Raw genomic sequence first — 15,387 nt, forward strand, 5'->3', positions numbered from 1 at the left:
TTGATTCATACCAAAACCCTTTTTTGCATAGTTGTGTTTGACACATTAAAACGTCTCGGTTTACGTATATAACTGTTGTTCCCTGTGAAGGGAATGAGACGCTGCTTCTCTCTTGCCGTACTTGCTGCGTCCCTGTAACGCCGTCTTTGGCAATATTTCAGATAGCGATATACTTCCTGGCTCCCGCGTCACCCTGTCTTTGTTGTTAAGCCTTACCATTGGTTGAATTTGATATACACATTCAGACGCACTTACCTCTGGAGGCGTCCCCAAAGTGTCACCACATTTACGCAGCGTGAGTTCCCTCGAAAGGGAACTGCAACAATGTATCTGAGAAGGTAACATGATATAACCTTGCTCTCACTTAAAACTAGTGCTGGGCAAAGATTAATCGCGATTAATCGCATACAAAATAAAAGTGATTTTTTGCATAATATATGTGCGTGTACTGTGTCTAATTATTATGTATATTTAACCACACAGACATTCATATATTCATTTGAGAATTGTTTTATTTATATATCATTTTTTTAAAATGTATATTTAATATAGATTATATAAAAATATAAATAAATATATATAAACATGTAAATGTTTCTTAAATACGTACATGAATGTGTGTGTATATATTTATACATAATAATTAGACACAGCACACACTCATATATCATACCAATAATCACTTTTATTTTGTATGCGATTAATCGCGATTAATCTTTGCCCAGCACTACTTAAAACGTGTCCCCACATTTCCTCCTTGAATTTGAGAGTTTCGGACCTGGAAAGTACTTGAAAGGTCCTTGAATTTGAAGTTAACTAAGGTGTGGGAACCCTGTAGAATGTTATGTAGGCTACAGTAATACGTTAACCAATTGCGACTGTGTTAACCAAAAATTATTATTTAAATATATTTGATGGTTATATTACACTGAAAAAATAAAGGCTGGATTTACTTATAAATATAGTGCATCATTTTTGTGTCCATGTTTTTAAGTAAGTATTACATGGAGTTGCTTAAAATTTCAAGTAGGGGTGGGCCGATCCAATTTTTCCATTACCAATCCGATTTCGATACCTGAGTATCGACCGATCCAATTCTATATTTTTCTTGATTCATTTAGAATTGTGTGTACACACATAAATATATATACAAACAAAATCAGAAAAATATCATGTCAAGTGTACAAAAATGAGATACAAGTTAAAAAAATGTATGTGTTCTTAAATATTTATTAATAATGCCAGTTTTTGAGTGGACACATGACTGAGGAAATAAATAGTTCAAGTACATTTTTACTTAATTGCGCAAACTATCATAACATGAAAGAGTTCAGTGGGATGCACATTCTGGGAGAAGAATAATGCAATTGAATCATCCTGTCCTTTTTGTACTTCCGGGGTGCAGGATAATGTGCTTAAAGCATCTTCTTGTAGTGTATTGCATTCATCCAGCGGTTTACTGAGACTTTTCAATCAGATGTTTAAAATACGGTTATTGTGTGTGTGTTTGTGTGTCTTGTGTGTGACGTGTTTAATTCTCTGCTACTCCAGTGTATTAACTCTGCGAGCATGCATATATATCTTCATATGAAGAGTTTCGTTTCAGAACGAGATAAATCCATTTTTTAACATTTTTGTCAAAACATGTTTATTATTGTTATCATGTCATTATTTTGTTTTATGGTGCTACTTAGCTGTGTTTTTTAAGTTATTGAAGGTTTAAATCAAAACAAACCAACTGCAGTTCAATTGAAATTAATTGGAATGCACAACCAAAAAATGAGATTTCTGAACAATTTAAAAAACGGTGGTTATCTCGTTTTGCAACGAAACTCTTCATATATGTTTTTCGCATAAAGCTGTTGAATATATTAGGAAGACTTTGACTGTGTATAAAAATGTTTATGGTGTTTTTATAATAGTCTGACTTTTCTATAGCATGACAGTAACAACCACGAGTAACGCACAGCATCGGATTTGGATCGGCCCTGTTATTCCGATATCCGATCCAGAAAAAAAGGTCCGGATCGACCCGATATCCGATCCAAAGTATTGGATCAACCCACCCCTAATTTCAAGTAAAACTTAACTTAAAGAAGTGTATGCAAAAGTGATGCACTATATTTTTAAGTAAATCCAGTGTATAATCTTTATCCGTCTAGGTAAATCCAATCCTAATTTGAAACATGTATGGGGGCCCCTGCTTCTTCTCTCTATTCATTCAGGGGGTATTCCAGAAAGCTGGTTATGTGACATACACGGGTATGTTTGAATTTGAAAATGTCTTTACTGTATGTATTCCCTGTGTGCGTGCATTAACTTTAGCTTTCCTGTAGGAGGTTGACTGAACTAACTCTTATCAGGTGCTTTGGAACTGACATGATCAGGGTAAGCAAATTTTGGTTTAATCAACCAAAAGTTCAAGGTTTCGCTGATGGTAGGTTAACCCCGGTTTCTGGAATACACCCCACGTGTCCTTTGCCTGAAAAGGTTGAAGACCTCTGTTTTATGCTGTATGTGTTCTATATCTCAAACATCCACTTGGGGGCCCTAAAGCACCATCAACGGTGCCGCACAATGACATGGGTAAATGCTTAAGCTGTGTATTAAAATGAGTGTTTCTTGTTAAACAGATGTGATTGCTTTTTTATCAGCGTAATTGGCACCAATATCTTTAATAATATGTACATTTACATTTAAGCATTTGGCAGATGCTTGTATCCAAAGCAACGTACTGTGCATTACAAAGTATATTTTTATCAGCATGTGTGTTGCCTGTGTTTGAACCCATGACCTTCTGTGCTGCTAACACAATGCTGTACCACTGAGTTATACAGAGCAAAGAATTTTTCTCTTCCTTATAATTTGAACAGGCTGTGGGGATGTAATACAAGGCCGTCACAAGCTTATGTCTGGTGAAATGCTTTCGAGTTCAGTCAGTTCAGGTCAGGGTTTCCCTTCTGGACTGGGATCTGACGGGCGAACGCGCTGATGTCTGAGCATTGGCACTTTCAGCCAGTTGCACTTATTCCACATCACATTCAGCTGAAAATGGTTTATATTATCTGGCTGGAAACTATTTAGCTTTAAATTCCCCAAGGCGATTTAATCTGTGGAAAAAACGCCTTTTGTTGTTCAGTAACCGAAAACACAATGGAGAATTTGGGGGGTGAAAAATAAACTAGATTTTTTCGTCAGTTTCCAAATGTTGGCTGATGTTCTGTAGGAATAGAAATGAAAGATTTTAAGGAGCTTGGCTTTTTCCTTAAATCTATGCTGTCAAAGCTGTTACAGTCTTTTAAGCTGTTTACGGTTATAGAACAGAACACTGTGTATTATACAAAATCTAACATCTTGAATGAAAGTACAAGATGGAAGACTGTCTTTAGAGGGCTTTGGATGAAAAAAGGGCCATGCACAAAGCTTTGTTTAAACTCTTTAATGTTTTAGACCGCTAGACAGTATGGTTTAAAATGAATTATGATGTGATTATAATAAATAAAATAAATAAAAAATGTGACGTTTTTAAAGGTTATTTCACACAAAAGGCTTAACCTCAAGTCGTTCCAAAACTTTGTTAGATGGCATCATAAAACTATTGCCCACAGTCACAAAAGCACTGATTCTGCCCTTTAGGGGATAGCAGAGACCTTCCCACTAGGTGATGTTTAGTAGGACTGCATAGCTTTTTGTCCCTGACATTTCCCCTGGGCAAATCTTGAGCTCAGTATCACAGCAAACAGACTCTAATCTACGGATTAACAAGGGGGTTTCCCTTCTATCAGAGTTTCCTTGCTGTGTGTACTCGGTAGATAGAAAATGATGAGCTTCAAAGACATCAAACTGTCCCAACACTTGTCAGTGGCTACTGGCTGCTCAATGACGCTTGGACTCAAGGATCAATATACCGTAACTTTTTTTTATTTTTGTTACCTGGCAAACACATTTGATTGAATCATCCACATTGGTGCAGAATTCAAATGCATTAATTATGGTTGCATGTTGTCATTAAAAGTATAACAGTATTTTAATAGCATTACACTCACTGTTAAAATATTACGCTGGATTTACTAAAAAATATAGTGCATCATTTTTGCATCCACTTTTTTAAGTAAGTTTTACTTGAAATTTTAAGCAATTGCCTAGTCTTGGATAGGTTTAAGCCCTGTCTGGGAAACCACCCCATAGTGCATCATTTTTGCTTCCTTTTTCTAAGTAAATCCAGCCTTTATTTTTTTTCAGTGCTGTTAAATGATTATGTGCCTTAGTAAATTTAACAAAAAAATGAGTAAATTCTATTTAAAAAAATAAAGTCTTGTTTTTTAACCAAAATTAAAGTAAAGTAACACAAAAATGTAATTTAAGTAACTCTAAACGAACACATTATTGAGTAAATTCAACTTAATTTTATCATGTAAAATCCACTTAAATTTGTAAGAAGGAAAATAACGTAATAATTTTGTGTAGAAACTACTTGAATTATTTAAAAAAATATAACTAACTAGGCAGTGGATTTGTAGTTCCCAGCATTTGGAGAGTAAAATTTGAAATTAAACGCTATTTTATGTGTTTTAACTAAAAAGAAAGACTTGTTAGTGTTTAATGTTGATTCATCTTCAAGATTTAGACGAGTTTTGAGTTTTGGGGTTACCATTTATTCACAAGAGTGGTGCTTAGTTTAGATTTATTTATTTATTTATTTATTTATTTATTTTTATTTATTTATTTTTATTTATTTATTTTTTCTTTTTTATTTTTTTTTATTTTTTATTTATTTTTATTTATATTTATTTATATTTATTTATTTTTATTTTTATTTATTTTTATTTTTATTTATTTATTTATTTATTTATTTTTATTTTTATTTTTATTTTTATTTTTATTTTTATTTTTATTTTTATTTTTATTTTTATTTTTATTTATTTATTTATTTATTTATTTATTTATTTATTTATTTATTTATTTATTTATTTATTTATTTATTTATTTATTTATTTATTTACAGCTCAGTGCTGCCCAAAATGCTGTAGAGCAGTCTTAAAATAAATCATAAATACAATTTTAAAAGAAAAGCAACAATAAGAACTATTAATAAATAAAATAAATACATAGTTTAAAAAATAAATAAAAAGTTTAACTTAAAATATAACACATCACAATACAGTTACAATCGTGTCAATAGGTGACACGATGGTCACCTAGGTATGTTATAATAAATGTGTAAAAAAATGTTTTGGTAACAGTATCATACATAATATTTTTAAGTAAATATCGCATATTTTTTCAATAATTTTAACTTTACACTCTTAAAAATGGCTGGGTTATTGTTGACCCGTAATGGGTAAATATTGGACAAAACACATGCTGGGTTAAAAATGACCCAATGGTGGGTTGTTGTTATGCCACCATGGGGTAACCAGCATGGGTTAAAACAACACAGCATTGGGTCAATTTTAACCCAGCGGTGTGTTCTGTCCAATATTTACCCATTATGGGTCAAAAATAACCCAGCTATGTTTAGAGTGTAGTAAACTTAACTTTTTGTTAATTTAAATCAGCTGTTTTAAGTAAATTTTACACATGTGAAATTTACTAGGAAAAAAACTGAGTGCAAAAACTGGCAAAAGAAAAATTAAGTATAATTTTTTTTCAGTGTATATTTCAGATTTAACTTTTTTATTAACGGTTCAATAAAATAATCAAATATAACCTTAATATCTTTACTATTGACTGACTATAGGTCATGTCAAAGATTGAAATCAATGTAAAATCTGTAATTAAAATCCAACTTTGATGCACCTAATCTCATAATTATATTGTGGGACTTTAGCCTGGATTTAATGGACAGGGTCACATATTTCAAAACGCAGATGTGCCTTGATAACCGTTATGTATATTTATCATTTACGTACTTCATTCATTTTAATAATCTCTTTTATACTTCATCCAGACAGTATTTTCCCCAACAACACATTTATTTCACATCAGCCAAGCATCCCTCACTGCATTCAGTGTGCTTGGCTCAGGTTACCATTTAGGGATATACAAAGAACACTTAATAATTCAAAAGAGTTATTCTTCTCAAGGCCAAAACTGTTGATTTATCGCACCAGTCACAGACTAAATTTGCTGTTCCACAGGCTCCTTTAAGTATTACAACTAATGCCAAGGTCAACCCGCATATCCTTTTGAAGGAACTTATGTAATGACGGCGGAAATGAAGTGACTACTTTGATTTAGCGACAATCTGAAAAAGAAAAGAAAAACTATTTGCTGGAATTAGCTTATAGGTACTATGCAAAATAATATTCTGCTAAATTAAAATTTTTATCTGCATTTCATTATTTATATGAATGTAGGTATTTATACATGAATTGTAAAAATGCAGCATTCTTGTCAAATCAACATACAATTTTTATGCTTTTTAATTTAGAAAAACGCTGAAAGTTATGTCAACTATTCACAGGTCAAAACTTAAAATAGCTGAATCGACTTGCAAAACCAATTTGTTTTAACTTCATGCTGCATTTTTTTTTTAAAGTAATATTAATAATATTACTGCTGTGCTTTTATAATTGTGGAATATGGTGTCACATTTATTTGGGCTACTTTCATTTTGGTTAAGGATACACTGGATAACAAAACCCCTGCCTACTTGATTTGCTTGTATATTAGTGATCACTTTAAAATACTTAGTACATCTGTTTGGTAGTATCGTAAGTTATGTGATGATAACCCTAAAAATCTCTGCAATGAAACAGGGTGGTCAGTAGTAAAGTTTAACTTGAACCCCTCTTCAGCGTCATGGGCTTTACGTGAGCTTAAAGACCTCTTGCGTCAGTAAGCATGGTTGATGGGGAAAAACTGAGTAGTGTGTTTGGGGAAGGTGACTGAACAGAATGAATACCTGCTGAGAAAGAAAAGCTTCATGCTGAGACAGACCAGGTTTTCTAAGCCGTTTCCACATGGTTTCCATGCCTTTGATCACTGCTTTTAATGTCTGTAACCAGCTTTTGTGTAGTTAGATGGAAAATGCGTGTTATGTAATCATTCCCTTTATCCATATTAGAGATTCTCACACCATACAAATATTGAGCATCACTTGCTCAATATTTTCCTATACTTTTAGAGTAAACTCATCAAAACTACGCAAAGCCACAATAAGCAAAGCAATCACATGGCAATTCATACATATTTTACGAGGTGGCTAATTCATATTAATTCGTCCATACTGATACGTTATTGCGTGATTTTCTTTCTCTTCTGTGACGTTGAGTTAGAGGCGGGGTTTCATTATTGTTTTTTTAATGATAATCATACGTCTTTGTACGAATTCATACAAATTTGCCAACTCGAAAAAATACGTATGAATTCCTGTGAGATCAAGCTGTAATAAGGCAAAACTATGCTATATTTATCATCTTTTTATCCTTACCACCCTTTATCTGCACAATGAATCAAACCTATGACCTTTTGTTTTGCTAACGCAGTGCTCCACTATTTGATCTATATGAAACCTATTTGAATTTTTAAACCAAGTAGGCTTTTATTGACAGCTTTTTCTTCAACTTATTTATTTCAAAACCACTTTTATTATGAAAGTTTTGCTTTATATTGTAATGAAATACATTAATATGTAAATAAATAAATATATAAGCCTAGAATTATTTATAGCATAATACTGTTCTGTGTGCAAATTGGTCAAACAATGTAATTGTTTCCAGGATTTTCATTCCTGGGAAACATGAAACAGTGTCGTTTGATGGCAAGTTCTGAGTCAGCATCCTTAAAACTGTTGGAAACTTCTAAGGAAAAAGCTGTGGTTTCTCTACTAAACCCTTGGAGCTCTTTTAATGTGGTGGACCTCCAATTCGCATGCATTCTTTTTGGCTGACTTCACTTCCTTGACTGCTTCAGGTCTGCCACACTATTTTGTAGTTCCTCAGAAAATTTGATAAGGCTTCAAACTTCCTTCATTAGCCTACTTAAAATTGACCGGTGTGGATCTTGATGGTCATTGCTCACTGTCAGCATCATTAATCCCTTTCCACGAAGTCCGTCTCTATTATTACGCCACTATATTCGCATTACTCATGGTTTTCACTGTTCATAAATCATGACAACGACCGTGAGGATTCTTAAATTACTAGGTTACTAAGTTTTCCTAAATGTCATATGAAGGAATGTGTATCTCAGAGTTCGGCCTGTTCTGGTAAAATCATATAGCATGACTGATCAATTTTCTGTAAAAGCCAGACCCTATTCTGAACTGTAAATGCTCTCTCTTTTGTAGGTCGCTTTGGATAAAAGCGTCTGCCAAACGAGTAAATCTAAATGTAAATGAAATGTTTGCTCTTTCTATAGGCAGTTAATCTTTTTCGGCAGCATCTTAACCATCATGTAACCTGAGGTAGCAAATTGACGGTTTCAGCAATAACAACATAAACACGTGGCTTTCGTGGTCACCATGTAACTTTCGGTAAACTCTGCAAAGAATAAATAACAACAAAGTCTTTTTAAAATAGTTTATTTATATAACAAGCAAAATAAACAACACGTAGATTACATAGGAACCCAAAACATTTGTTATTTTCGACGAGGTATTTGTTTAAGAGTTCCGTTTCAGCAACTAGTCAGACCATTAAACAAACAGAAACCGGAAGTCAAGTTGGAACCAGACGCTAATCGCGTCACCGCACGTGCGCCCGATGAAACAGTCTATACAGACAGTAAAGTTCAGAGGTTTGGTGGTAACTTTTTATTAACTGTTTGGTGTTCAAAGCAGTGAATCATTATGTGAACTCAATAGTATATCTGAAAAATCAATGTTTTCCATCAGTTGTAACATCAATTTTAGTACTTTATCTGTGAAACCTCAAAGTTATGCAAAACATGGTATCTCAAATGACATAATGATGTTGCTGCCAATAACAGACTTTCTGTTTTGAGGGGCAGTGGTGCCTTCAAAATGCTGCCTAATGTCCACACTAAAGCCTGGTACACACCAAGCTGAAGGTTGGGTAGATTTTGACCGTCATCTGATTAAATATTTTCGGTGTGTACCGCACCGTCACCTAAAGTTAGTAACCCTTACCTTTCTCTTTGGCCAATGGCATGTTAACTTGGAGGTGGCACTCATCTGGGAGTTGGCCAATCATGAATAAATGCATGAATAGCACAAGATGAATAACAGAAGTGTGACCTCACAGTCTTTGCGACTTTGTTGGCATCGGTTTGGTTTTTATAAGCTCAGTTGACAAAGTATTGTGTTCTTATCGCAAAGGTTAAAGTCGTCACGGAATGGGAGTAGCGATTGTGTTATTTTCTCTGTTGTGATGTTAATCCAAGTAAAAAAAAACAGCTTCTGAAATGAGAAGTAAGGTCGGGCGGGATTCATCGGGAACTGTTTGGATCGTTGGAAGTTGGGTCATGTTGCTATTTACTAATCGGTGCAATCTTTTTTGGGCCCAACCCTCGCACCATTCTTTGTTACCAGAAGTAGAGGTTGTTTCAAGGAGGGGAGTGTTTTTGATTAAAGATTATGAGGGCACATGACATTTTTTAAAGCTCACAGATAAGTCCTTTGTAATAAAACAACACAATATTCAAAAAAAAAAAAAATTAGCCCTTTAGTTTCAATTTCATGACAACTTTAAAGAGCACCACTGGTTCGATTCACGATTTTACATTTCCTTTGGTGTGCATTAGGACGTTAACGTTATGCAAAAGGTACATAGCCCAAAGTAAACAATGATGCTAGTTATCGTCTCCAATGTAAATTTCATTTTTTGGACTACAACAAACACACGCATTGTAGGCAACAGTTTACTTCCTGGCATTATTGATGTAGACAAGGTCGACATTATCATAATTCCTCCCGCTTCGGACTCACAGCCTGTAAGTTAACTCGTGTTACTATTTCATTGTGAGGGAATCTTTCAAACATGGTAAGAAGCGTCACATTTCCGGTTGACGTCAGAGGTATTCAGGCCAATCACAACGTACAGATTAGCTGGCTTTTCCAATCCGTGCGTTTCAGGAAGAGAGTAAAATCTGGAGCTACAAAAATGTACGATATGTGGAAAATAATGTGTTTTTAACCATAAACCACGCAAGCACATTGTATTATAACAAATACACAAAATAACGTTGTTTTTAGCAATGCAATAGATGCTCTTTAAGAGTTTGATTCCCAAGAAACAAAAATAATGGAAAATGTTTTATACTAGTAGTTACTTCTTGTTTCACTTTAAACTGTAAATATCACATCAATGTTTTGTTACACAGTAGGGCCAATAAAAGCAGAAATTCAGAGGTCACAGAAGGCCTGTAAGAGTACACACCATAGCTTTGAAGATGAGAAAAATAGTCAAAAATGTATTCCCATGCAGTTGCTCTCTGTAGACAGACAGTATCTAATGATGGTTCAGCAGGATGCTGGATTGGGACATGTCTGTAAAAAAGGGGCCATAAGGTTACCTAGGTCATTTCTCTTCCTCTTCTGTCACATTCTAATTGGACAGGTGGCGACAAGTGGTGTGAATGCCCAACCATATGAAACGTGAAAGGGGTGTGCGCGTAAAAGCAAAGTCCGATGGGATGGTGACTACCAGAAGAAATGAACATGACAAGTCTCTGCTCCATATGGGCTCTGAAAATAGCTGCTCAGCCTCTTGGTTTACATCCAGTGGATTTACCACCATGCTGCTGTTCATGGCTACAAAATATTCCATTTATGTCATGTCGATGTGAAATATTGGTAGGGTTATGGTAAAAACTCCAGTAAATTTCCCCCTATGACCACGTTTTAGAATGCCCATAACTCAAAAACAGCCACTAATGATGCAAAGTAAATCCAAACTAAGCCGGGCATCATTTCTCCTCGGAGAGATATCAATATTTTTAAGGCACAAACTCAACAGCAAGTTTTTAAAGAAAGTATTTATGTTCTGTAGAGATGGAATTTCATAAACCCAATGGTTCCTTAAGTGAGCAGAAGGCTGTCAAACAATAGCTTTTGGGCAATTTATGGTTACACCTTCGTATGTGGGAGCAACAGCTCATTTTCTACACTTTACTCACATCTGGTAGTGCCTAAACATACCACAGGTACCAGAAATCCCAACAAATTTAAAGAAATTACTTACAGGAAAAGAGTCATTTGTCTTGTTTAAAATTAAAAGCATGGCAGGAAAAACTAGGATCTTTGTGTTGCAGAAAAAAGTGATTATGACCATATGAGGTTATTCAATTGGATTCTTTCAGGCTCTTAGAGGCTGAAATGCATAATAATACATCATTGCTTTAAAATAATGCAAAAGGTATGCATGTTGATTACTGAATATAGGGTAGCTTCACAGTGTTGCCATAGAAGAAACATTTCTGGTTCCCACAAAGAACTAGTCAAAGATTCTTAAAAGAAACATTTCTTTCTTACATTTTATATAATCTAAAGATTATACAATACTAAGAACCTTATGTGAAACAGAAAGGTTCTGTGAATGTTATAGATTGTGTAGCACCTTTATGTGATGGGCACAGATACATTTTTTATCATCAGGCTGGATCACTGTCAGACAAAATGGTCCCTAGATGTCACTGGGGCGGTGCCCATTCACATGAAAAGTTTATATTTGTACCTCAGTGGTACATGTAGGTACCAAAGAGTATTGACAGCTTGGGACCATTTGTTGACCATTTTGTCTGAGAGTGTAAATGGACTCATAGCCTGATGATAAAAACGTATCTGTGGCTATCACATAAAGGTGCTACACAATGTACAACTGACAGTGTAGTGGGAGGCACAGTATTAAATACTGTATGTTTGATATTTTGAGCCAACATTAGTGTACACTGTAAAAAAGTTTTGTTTGTTCAACTTAAAGGCGCTCTAAGCGAATCTGTGCAACGTCACTTTTTGTTGATGTTTGAACTCTTTTCAAACGAACGGAGCATAGCTAACTCCTCCCCCTCCCTTCCGTGCTTTGATGAACGTACCCCAACCCCCACCCCATGTGTAAGCATGACAGAAGCTTGATGCTGTCGTGTGAGAACAAGCAACAGCCGGCATTTTTCCTTGGCCCGAGTGCCTCTCACTAAAATTATTTGATTTTGATGGCTTACGTTTCTTCACCGTCACAGAAAACCACCACAGGTTTATCAATGCCATCCAAGTATTATTTTGTTTTTGTTTGTTTGTTGATCACGAAGTACAAAGTAGATTAGGAAAACTAGGGCTGTTTCTCTGTTTCTGCGTTCTCGTGGAGATCGGTCTTGCCAGGCGACCTTGGAAGAACGAACTCAGAAATTTGCGAGAACACTGAACGCACTTTTGAGAATTGAGATGTGTGCGATCTTCCTGTTGGTCACCTAACCTCCGCCATTGTTTTGCCGCAATGACATCTGGGGCGTAAAGCGATTTCAGCGTGCAAGTCTGAACTCGATGCAGCCTCGATATCAAGAACACATCCAGGTATTTTCATGCGTCCTCTGTACATTCGTTCTTGAGAATTGGAATTTAACTTCGACGGTTAATGATGACGTAGAGCGAGAACACAAGGACGCAAGATCACTGAAGAAAGCATATTGAGAAACACCTAGGATTCTGTGTATTCAACGCGCCGCCATTATTGTTTGCAATGCGTGGAATGGTGCGCTGTGATTTGTTGAGCGGATTTATTGCATTCTGCAGAGAAGGAGGACTGGCGTTAATTGCTTTTGGGAAAAAAGAAAGAAAAGATGACAGACAACACGGCGGATATTGGATTTAGCGTAAAATTAATAATTTACATTTTAATACTGACCAGATACAATACTGATTTTGGCGGTAACTCGTTTTTTTTCAAACTCAGTTGAATATACCCACTGAATTCCATCGTATTTGTTTTTCCTATGGAAGTCTATGGTTACAATCAGCTGTGTGCATATCATTTATCAAAATATCTTCTTTTGTGTTCATCAGGAAAAATAAAAAGAAATTAATAGAGGTTTAGAACAATGATAAAATTATGACAGAATTTTCATTTTTGGGTGAACTTCCCCTTTAAAAAGTTACCTGGTTGCCTTAAATGTTTTATTTAATTTAACTTAAAAGTATTAGTTAACTCAAAAACGTTGTGTAAAATATGTTGTCAAAAATATTTTTAAGTTCAATTAACTCAAAATTGTAAGGCAACCAGGTAGGGATGTAACGATTAAATCGCGGTTCCCATTTAAAATGCCTGTCTGAATTTGGTCTTGAATGGCAAGGCTGCGATTCTTTGTTTCATGCACAGCTTGTGCGTGTACTACGGCATTTGGTCAGTAGGAAGTCCTTATCAATCTAGAGTCATTATAACGTGCATTTAAAAAAGCAGCACTCGTTAAATAAAAATCATTCAAAATATGAAGAGTTTCGTTGCAAAACGAGATAAAACATGTTTATTATTATGTTATCATGTTATTATTTTGTTTTATGGTGCTACTTAGCTGTATTTTTTAAGTTATGAAGGTTTAAATCAAAACAAACCAACTGCAGTTGCATTGAAATTAATAGGAATGCACAACCAAAAAACGAGATTTCTGAACAATTAAAGAAACGGTGGTTATCTCGTTTTGCAACGAAACTCTTCATATTCTTTAACATCATAAAAATACCTGAAACAATTTGAAGAACAGCGATATAAATATTCCTGTAGACATTTCCTGGGATAGCGTTTGCAGTGCTACTTCTTCTGTGGCACAAAGGGTGTTTCTGCACGAGAGCGCCCCCTGGCGTTCGGATGTGCCTGGATTTCACCGTAATTCATTAAAATTGCATGGTTAATCGTTACACCCCTACAACCAGGTAATTTACTTGAAAAAAGTTGAACCAACTTACAAACAAATTTGTAAGTCTTGTTGAGGTATCTTGTACATGAAACAAAACAGACATACATTTTTTTTCTCTTGCCAGATGCTTTATTACCAAGGCAATTTACAACAGGCCATTACTTTTAACAGTAAAACTATTAAAGGCTATTTAATGCACACCTCATGGCAAAACTCAAAGCCCGAGTTGTTTGGCATTGTAGATATCATGGTTAAACGTGCCTTAGTTAAATTAGGATATTTATGTTGCTTTAAAAAAATGCCTTTAAAAGACTATTACTGGTGTGCATCTAAACCTGTAAAACCGGGCATATGTGATTTTTTTTAATTTTTTTTTTAGTTTGAACACAACTGAAAAGTTTATGTCTTTAAGATGATTTTTTTTTAAGTAATCCTGAAATGTCTGGAACACAAAGTGCTTTTAATAAAATTGTATTCAATGTATACCAAAGTAAAATCCTTGGATCGATTTTGTATAGTTAATATTGCAATCTACTAAAATTAAAAAAAATCAGAAACTCAACAATTGGGGCAAAATAAAAATAAGCTTTTGTGGTAATTTAAAAGTTTGCTGGGGAAACTTGTTTTCCTTGAGTCATCAAGTAGCACTTTAGCTATCGAGTCTTCATCCGATTCTTTTAAGTGTCCTTGCACTCCACAATGAATCCATTCTTCAGTGGCTTATAGCTGAGGTTTGTGTGTTTAGATGTACTGTGGAGGAGCCTGTGTCTCTAAGCCCTGGATCACAGGCTATATTTTCCTTACAGGAGCACTGCTACTGTGAGACAGGAGGGCTGCTCCAAAGAGCTGTGTTTTTCTTGTCAACGGCTACTGTTTTGGTTCGGAGGCTTCTGTTCTCGCTGATCGAGCGTTGCTGATGTGGAGATGGCGTGGTGCTAAATTAAGAATTTCCCTTCACATCTGCAAAACCCTATGAGAGAGGGGGGGAGAATCATTCAAAAAGCAGCACCTCAATATGGCTCTCATTAGCAAGAGTTTTAAGCAGGGGTTTATTGCATGTCTGCAGTATATTCGGCTCGGAGCAGACAGGCTTACAGATGTTAACACTTTAACATTTCGTCTGCCTGTTGACTGTGATCTAGCAGCATGTCCTGTTTGTTAAGTCACCCAGCAACAAGCTTTTCACGATGCATGATTTCCACAAAACCTCACATGTACCTCATCTTCAGGAACTTAAAAAATTGGCTTTTTGCCTTCCAGGGCAGGAAAGTGGAGAGGATGTCAGGGAGACCGGGAAATGGTGCAAGCAGAACTTAAACCCGTGTTTCCGCTAGCACATGCACCACCCAATGCACCAGAGCTCCATCATCTACTGAGGAAATTGAGGGTAACATGAGAAACACACTACATACGGAGCGATAAACTGCATTTTAAAAAGAAAAGGGGCAAATGTTCCAGAAAATAAATATAGAGCGAAGTAAAGTGGAATTCATTGGGCTGGACCTTTTTGTCACCTCTCCAGAGGTTTACGGATAGAACTGGGACATGAAATAACAAGGCAAACGGTATGAAGACCGC

The sequence above is a fragment of the Misgurnus anguillicaudatus genome, chromosome 22 (genome assembly GCF_027580225.2).
Source record: "Misgurnus anguillicaudatus chromosome 22, ASM2758022v2, whole genome shotgun sequence".
Classification (NCBI taxonomy): Eukaryota; Metazoa; Chordata; class Actinopteri; order Cypriniformes; family Cobitidae; genus Misgurnus; species Misgurnus anguillicaudatus.